Raw genomic sequence first — 8,544 nt, 5'->3', positions numbered from 1 at the left:
TCTGGGTCTTTCCAAGGTCTCCCTGGCTCTGTTGAGAGTGGGGCTCAGGGGTCCTGGGGCCAGGGCCCCGGCTCTGCACAGTCAGGCTGTCCTTCTCCTTCCAACTTGGACTTGAAGCCGGATAACGGAGGAGGGGCTGAGGCTTGCTCGTTTTTCCTCAGTCTAGAATCTTTTTCTTTTCTTTTTTTGCTTTTTAGGGCTGCACTCGCGGCACATGGAGATCCCCAGCAATCGGAGCTACAGCTGCCGGCCTGCTCACCACAGCCACAGCAACGCCAGGGATTGAACCTGCAACCTCATGGTTCCTAGTCGGAATCATTTCCGCTGCACCACAAAGGGCACTCCTAGAATCATTTTTAATTACAAACATAGCGTGTGCCCACTGTAAACCCTTGAAGGATACGGGCGGGTGAAGAAGAAACCTAGGGGAGTGAGTCCGCGTCGTGGCTCAGCAGTTAGCAAACCCAGCGAGTATCCATGTCCCTGAAAACCAGATCCGGCTTGGCCCAGATAAGAGAGAGCACGGCTCAGAGTTCCCATCATGGCGCAGTGGAAACGAATCAGACTAGCATGCATGAGGACACAGGTTCGATCCGTGGCCTGGATCGGTGGGTTAAGGATCTGGCATTGTCACGAGCTGTGGTGTAGGTCACAGACGCGGCTCAGATCTGCGTTGCCCTGGCCTTGCTGTAGGCCACAGGTGCAGCTCCAATTCCACCCCTAGCCTGGGAACCTCCATAGGCCACCAGCTCGGCTCTTTAAAAAAAGACAAAAAAATAAAGCAGAGGGAGCACGGCTCAGCCTGGAAAGGTCAGGGCCAGAGTGCAGGCTGAGCTGGGGGTGGGAGTCCAGTCCTAGACACGGACTGCGGATAAATCCCAGGACTGAGCTGATTCGAAGAACCCTGGAGGAGGAGCTGGGGACAGCCAGGAGCAGAGTCAGACCATCGCACCCAGACGCCCAGGCTGTAATGAGGCATCTCAGGCTGGAGGGGGGTGGCTGACAGGGGCTCAGAGCCCATTGCGGGAGCCAGGGGTCCTCAGAATCCATACAGCCCACCACCCAAGTGTCCTCTGGAGAGCGGCCTCGTTCTGACATCCATTCAGTGCCGGCGAGCCCTGGGCCCTTCTCCGTGCAAGACCAGGCTAACTGTTCAGCTAATGTGAATCCCGATTGGGCACCACAATTTATGGGTTGGGGTGGGGTGCAGGATCCCAGCAGGCTTTCAGCAGTGACCGTGGATTCTTCCAGGGAGCGGAGACGCCTTCCCAGCAGCAACCACAAGAGGATGCAACAGCCGGTCTGCCCTCGGCGGAGGCCGCTGGGGGGAGACCTCGCGGCTCCAGTAGGCGACTCCAAAGCCGCCAGACCCCGCGCCAGCCCCTTTCGGCCTCGTCTGGACCCAGGAGCTGGGGCCCAGCCCAAGCGCCCCCAAGACTGAGAACGCTCGCCCCCGGGCTCCCTCTGCGACCCGGCCGGCCAGCGGGCTTCGGGGGCAAGGCCCGGGGTCCTCCGCGCGGTGGGCCCGGGGGCGGGGCCGAGCGCGCACCCGGAGCCAATCCGGGCGCCCCCTTCCCCGGCGGCCGCGCGGGGGCGGGGCCAGGCCCCGCGGGCGGGTCCGAGAGGCGGCGGCGGCCGCGGCTGCGCGTCTCGGGCGCTGTGAGCCGTGGGAGCTGCAGGTGAGGTGGGGGCCTGGGGAGAGCCGGGGGCGCGCAGCCAGGCGGGGTGGAGCCGCGGTGCGCACAGAAGGGTTCGCTTTGGCGAGAGAGGTCCCGGGAGCCGGGCCAGCGAGGGCAGCCCTGCTTCTCTGCCGGCCCCGCTGCGCCCTGCGCGGCCAGGTGTGCGCCCGCCCCGCGGTGCCCCCCACCCCCACCCCGTGCCCCTTGGAGCCAGAACTTAAATAGCAAAGAAAAAACTCGGAGAGAGACTCCAACAGAGAGGGGGGAGAGTTTCCTGCCTTTCAAACAAGGAATCTTCCAATTAGGCCTCTGCTTGGAGACCCAGGCTGCCCACCCCCCGACCCCCGTCACTGCTTACACGGCAACCCTGGGGGTGGGGGGTGTCTCTGCTTAGGACAACTGGTCCTGACCCACCCCGCCCCCAGACGGTTCAAATGAACAGGTCAGAGGAGCTTGGTACCAAGCGTCTGCTATTGGCAGCCCCCAGCCACCTGAGGCCAGAAAGATGTTACCAGAATCCGGGTTCAAGATCACACAAAGAATGGACCCTGTGAACACACAGGCAGCAAGCAAGCCAAGTCTTTATTACAGGAAAGCAAATAGCTCCCAGGGCTGCTGGGAGGAGGGAGAAGAACCCCATTGTCCTGTAGGGGTTTTTACCCCTTAAAGATGGGGGGTACCAACGTGGGATCCAGGAAATGTGGTTTTCTCCCATTGGCCTCACCCACTTATCTGTGTCAGTCCTTGTCCAGTAAGGCTTTTAGAGGTGGACATGTCCCGTAAGCTTTATGGCCTTTTTGTCCTTCTCTCCCCTTAGACCGCATCGCCCTTCCTCTCACTCCTTCGCTGAGCTGAGGAGCAGGTTAGGGATTAAGGTCCACGTCGGGGGGAGGCATACCTCCTGCAGTAAACAGGCCTGTGGGGCATTACTCCCTGGAGCCCTTAAGCCACACATGTCAATCAATAGCCATATCAAAGAATGCCTGGAAGCCCAGGCCCCTCCCCTGACTGCCTGAGTTAATATTCTGCCTCAGACCCACACCCCCTCGCCCCGTCCCCTCCCCGCCCTTCCAGCCTGACCCAGCTCTCACCCTTACACAAGTGCCAGTCAAACGGCCAGCATGCCTTGGCCGTCTCTCTCCTAGAGCCAGGCCGTGGGCTGCAGCATCCCCCCGGCCACATGGGGGTCAGGATAGGGGGTGGGAAAGACACAGGCAGCAAAGCAAGCGGGGGGAGACACCCAGATACAGGCAACTTGGGGGAGTTGGGGCAAGAATGGCCCACCAGACTCCAGAGAGGGGTCAGCCCCTGGGAAGGGGCCTCGGCAGAAGCATGTGGCGCTGGATCCAGGGCTTGTAGGCGGAGACCCTGGTGTACACCCCTGGGAGTCTGGGCTCAGCGCAGCCCCTGCTGAAGCTCACCACTGCCACCTGCACCCAGCGCTTGTCCTGGAGCTGACAGACCAGCGGGCCTCCAGAGTCACCCTGAAAGAAGCAAGAACAGCAAACAGGTCCAGTGGGGCTCAGATCTATGCTACAGGTGGTGGAAGCTTCAGGGTGAGGATGAAGTCGGGGAGCATGCGTCCGAGAGGGCTGGGTGCTAGGGGCAGGGGAGGGTGCTCCGGGCAAGTTCTCAGGGCTCCAGGTAGCCAGGCGAGGTAGACAGGCTGGATCTCCCATCTTTGATCTGTTCCTCCTAGCAGTCCTGTAGGGCAGCTCTCACTGGGTCTTTTTTGGTTCTAATAGTTGAGGACTCTGAGGCTCAGAAAGGTCAAGCAACTTGCAGAAGGTCACACAGGTTGTACACAGCAGAGCTGAGATTCAGTCACTATAATTATTACTCCAAAGCCTGGGTGCCTCCTCCGAGGTGGGCTCGCTCCTGACACGTCTCCCGGCCTCTCTGAGCCTCTGTGTCTTTGCAGGACCCACTCACGTCCCTGCGGCAGGCCGAGTTCAAGTTCTCTGCTCTCTGTTGTCAGAATGACTCTGGACGTGTTCTTTTTTTTTTTTTTGTCTTTTATGTTTTTAGGGCCGCACCTGCGGCATATGGAGGTTCCCAGGCTAGGGGTCGAATCGGAGCTGCAGCCACCAGCCTACAGCACAACCACAGCAACGCCAGATCTGAGCTGCGTCTGTGACCTACACCACAGCGCACAGCAACCCCGGATCCTTAACCCACTGAGCAAGGCCAGGGATCGAACCTGTCTCATAGATGCTAGTCAGGTTTGTTAACCGCTCGGCCACGATGGGAACGCCTCTGGACTCATTCTTACAATGACTATTCATCCAGCCCCAGCTCCAAGCTAGACACTATTCTACCTTGGAGGTGAGATGAGGCCTCCGGCCTCACAAAGTGAGATGCTGAGATGTTGCCTTGGCCCCAAATCCAGGCCCCAGCCTGCCTCGTGGGCTCACTTAGGGTTAGAGAGGGACCAGTCGAGGTCACAGATTCCCCATGCATGGGGCTCTGCTTCCTCAGCCCACTGTACTCCAGGGGACACTGAGGCCCAGAGGGGCCCAGTGACTCCCCAGGCCCCATGGAGGATCAGGGCAGGAGCACCGGCCAGAGTAGACTGACCTCCCAGAAGCCCTTGTGGCCCTGGAAGTGGCCAGCATGCAACACGTCCTTGGTGATGGGCTCTGGGTGGTAGAGCCACGACAGCTCTGCAGGCCGATGCCTGTGCGGCTCCGGCAGGGCCACTGCGGGCAGAGCAGGCAGTCAGGGCGGAGGAGGGGCCCTCAGGGACCACAGGTGGGCTGCAGGGCATGCTTGCTCTCTGGGGATGGCTAGAGGCGGTAGCAGGACGGGAGCCCTCCCTGCAGGCAGTTACGTAGCCGGTGAGCCAGCTGCCTGACCCCAGGTGACTGATGGGGCAGGATGAGGCTCAGGCCATGGACAGGCTCAGACAGAGGGCCGGGGAGACTTGTCGCCCCCTTGATGTATGTCCTGCTCCACGCAGGGCAGCTCCCTCCGGTCCCAGCCCCTTGCCCCTCACCTACCATTCTGCCTGATGTCCCCCCAGCCCGTCACCCAGCAGAAGGTGCCCTCAGGGCAGGTGGAGCCCGGCGAGGCCAGAGGGACCTGTCTGAGGGTGCTCGAGAAGAGCACAGGTCGTGCCAGCTTCACCAGGGCCACGTCGCCACCCTCCAGCGCGTTCCCATTGCAGGAGGGGTGCTGTACGATGCTGACGGCGGCCACGGAGGTGGAGCCCGGGGGATGGGTGTACAGGACAGACTCGCCCAGCTGGACGGTCTGGTCCTGCGGCTTCTCGGGGCTGAAGGAAGCAGGAGGAGGAGGGCGGGCTGTGAGTCTGGGGGCCGGCTCCCGGGGGAGCAGCATGGGGATGCACCTGAGATCTTTGTTCAGTCCCTGCAGGACCCTCTGCTCAACCCTGGCCCATCAGGTCAGGTCCAGGCTGGGGGATCACAGGACTGGCCACGCCACCCTTGTCCCCGAGGAGCCCAATCTGGCTTGAGGGGGAAAGACCTCAGCATAACATCCAGCCATGTGATGAGACAGCCATCCTTCGCCTGTCCAGAGCCCTCTGAGAGGCCGGGCCTGTGCCACTGGGGGACAGAAGGGTCACAGCCCTGCTCTCCCCAGGCCAGATGGACAGCGAGGGAGGTAGTGCCCAGGTGACAGAGCGCCAGGCCAGCAGTGAGTGGAAGTGGCTCTGCACTGGGGCGCTCGGGGAGGCCAGTGGGAACGCAGCGGCTCCACGTAGGAGAGGCTGTTGCACGTGTTGGATCAGCCAGAGCAGGGGCAGCAGTCAGGGGGCTGAGCTGTGGAGTCCCTGGAGCAGGTCGAGAGCCCCCTCCCAGCACCTGAGGACAGCTGAGCCTGCAGGAAGTTGGCCTTGGACAGGGATGGGAGGGGGTTCCCAGAAGACAGGAGGGTGCTGGGGTTTCTTGCTAGAAGCGTCTTCTGCATCCCTCCAGGAAGCCAGTCTCTGCCTGCGGCCCGGTGCTGCCTCGCTGGAGCCCTTGACTTCCCAGAGAGCGAGGTTTCACTCACCCCAGCAGGACTGTTCCTGTTCCGAACGCCTCCTCTCACAGGGCTGGGCTCACTGGGGCTGCGGGGGGACCCACGCCACCTGAGTCCACAGCCTGCACCTGCCGAATGCCTAATGTATGGCCTCAGGTAGGTTATTCGCTGCCCCTGCCTCAGTTCCCCCGTCTGGAAAGTGGGGGTATAGTACATCCCTCAGGAGGTTTGCGGAGCCAGAAAGTATTCCACAGAGTGTGCTGGAACCACACCTGCCTTCAGGAAGCCCCAGGCACGGTGGATCACTATTTTCAGGACTGAAGTCTACCAAGAACATTCCAGAAGGGGTCCCAGCACCGAGGGGCAGTGAATGGCTGTTTTCCCCAGAATTACATTGGCACCAGCCCAGCAGGTATGACACCTTCGTTCAGCCTGAAGCGCGACTCTCTGTGGTTCCAAATTGTCTGTGTGTGAAATTCGACTTTGAATTGCTTTCTGTTGGCTTTTTGTTGGGGTTTTCGTTTTCAAATATGGTCAAAAGAGGATTTTGCCCTTAAAGTTTTTTTCTCCATTCACGCACAGCCAGCCAAGTTCATGGCAGCATGATGCCCGACCGTCAACCGGGAGAAGTAACCCAAGCATCCAACAGTGGCTGAATGGATCAAGGACACGTGGCGGCTCCGTGAGCTGACGTCTTAATCAGCCTTGGGAGGCAGGGAATTCTAACCTGTGGCTCAACATGGAAGGACCTAGAGGACCCTGTGCCCAGTGAAACAAGCCAGACGCAAAAGCACAAACACTGAAGGACCCCACCTCTGTGAGGTCCCTAGTGGGAGCGCGGTCACCGGGGCCAGGGAGGGTGCTTTGTGTTTGATGGGCAGTTTCAGTTTGACAGGATGAAGCGCGTTGCGGGGTGGGGACAGCTGTGCAACAACCTGGACGTGCCTATTACCACCGAACGGTACGCTTGGTACACTTAGAAACGGTTGAGGTGTGGAGTTCCCGTCGTGGCACAGTGGTAAACGAACCCGACTAGGATCCATGAGGACACGCTCCGTGGGTTAAAGGTGCGGCGTTGCCATGAGCTGTGGTGTAGGTCGCAGACACGGCTTGGATCCTGCATTGCTGTGGCTGTGGTGTAGGCCGGTGGCTATAGCTCCGACTGGCCCCCTGGCCTGGACACCTCCATATGCCGCAGGTGCTTGCCTCCGGATTTGCTGCCGGATCCAGGCCACGTGGCTCTGACACTGGCGGAGAGGGACAGAGTCATGGAGCAGCTGATGCCCCGGCCAGCCACACCCAATGGACACAGGCGCCTCTTCCTGCAAGGCCCCTGCGGGGGCATGGGACAGTCACATGGCCCGTGGACCCAGGTGTCCAGCCTCAGGAGGCCAAGGACAGGAGACCCGAGGGGCGGGCCTGGCCTGAGCGTCTTCCCACACGGGGGTGCGGGGGGGTGTGTGTATACCAGCACACGTTCTAAGGATCTTCCCAGCATCCTCTTCCTGTGGGGTCTGCACCTGCTGCAGGCAGGCGGGGGGTGTGGCCCTGGGGGCGCTCAGAGAAGGCAGGCTCAGGGCAGGGCCCGGCTGTCTACACCGCGCCCACTCAGAGCTGGGCAGTGCCTCAGGGCCAGGGGCTCGGGGGCAGAGCACACCCAGAGACCCCAGCCCGGTCCTCCCGTCCTCAACGGCCTGAGGAGCCGTGTCTGCAGCTTCTCCCCCCCGAACCCAGGGACACGGCAGAGAGTGTGCAGGTGGCGGTGGCAGCTCAGGAGGGGTTTCTTCAGCCTCCCGCCTCGCAGATGGCTCAGGAAGTGGAGAAGAGGCTGCACAGAGGCTTCAGCAGGGACTTTTTAAGGTAAATGTCCCTGAAGGAAGCCAGACACAGAAGGCCACCCAGGGTGCGCCTCTGTTTATATGAAATGTTCCGAGGAGAAACCTCCACGGAGACGGAGCGCGGTTGTGGGGGAGGAGGTGACAGCTGGAGGCCCAGCTTCTCCTCCGAGAGCAAGGGCTGTGCCCCGGAACTGGGCAGTGGCCGTGGTGGCACCTCCTTAGGAGCGCCCCGGAAGCGCTGAATCGTGTGCTTTTTTTTTTTTTCTTTTGTCTTTTGTTGTTGTTGTTGTTGTTGTTGCTATTTCTTGGGCCGCTCCCGCGGCATATGGAGGTTCCCAGGCTAGGGGTTGAATCGGAGCTGTAGCCACCGGCCTACGCCAGAGCCACAGCAACGTGGGATCCAAGCCGCGTCTGCAGCCTACACCACAGCTCACGGCAACGCCGAATCGTTAACCCACTGAGCAAGGGCAGGGACCGAACCCACAGCCTCATGGTTCCTAGTCGGATTCGTTAACCACTGCGCCACGACGGGAACTCCCTGAATCGTGTGCTTTTAAAGGGCGAGTTTGTGGTGTGTGGGTATCTCCTGGACAGGAGTTCCTGCTGTGGCACAGTGGGGTCCCGAGGTGTCTTGGGAGCACTGGGATGCAGGTTCGATCCCTGCCCCTGCACAGTGGGTTAAGGATCCCGCGTTGTCACTGCTGTGGCTCAGATCTGATCCCTGGCCCAGGAGCTCCATATGCCATGGGGCGGCCAAAAAAGAAAAACAATATATAATGTCCTGGAGAGTCTGGGCAGCGGGGTGTGCAGGGAACCCACTGTAATGTTCTTTCCGTTTCTCTGTGTCTTTGAAGGTTCTCGTGGTGAAATGGGATGTGAATTAGAGCGTGCACCACCCGGATCTGCTTGAGTGCGGGCAAGGGTTGGCATCTTCCCGGGGTTCCTGCAGGCTCCTCTGGGCACGGCCTGCTGGCGTCTGGAGCAAGCAGGGCTTGGCAGGAAGCAAGACCAGGCTCACAGTTAAAGAGGAGGAATGTACAAGT

At 60.7% G+C, this 8,544-nt stretch overlaps 1 long non-coding RNA gene across 1 annotated transcript; it reads left to right on the top strand.

Annotated features, from left to right (window-relative positions):
• Positions 1-3,941: 3,941 nt before the first annotated feature.
• LOC125126776 (uncharacterized) lies at positions 3,942-6,693 on the top strand. The gene is made up of 3 exons (XR_007134784.1): positions 3,942-5,819; positions 5,979-6,075; positions 6,246-6,693. It is a non-coding gene; the product is annotated as an uncharacterized LOC125126776 (long non-coding RNA).
• Positions 6,694-8,544: the final 1,851 nt, after the last annotated feature.

The sequence above is a fragment of the Phacochoerus africanus genome, chromosome 5, assembly GCF_016906955.1.
Source record: "Phacochoerus africanus isolate WHEZ1 chromosome 5, ROS_Pafr_v1, whole genome shotgun sequence".
Lineage (NCBI taxonomy): Eukaryota > Metazoa > Chordata > Mammalia > Artiodactyla > Suidae > Phacochoerus > Phacochoerus africanus.
The sequence above is the reverse complement of the archived record's forward strand: the minus strand, read 5'-3'. Positions and strand labels throughout refer to the sequence as shown.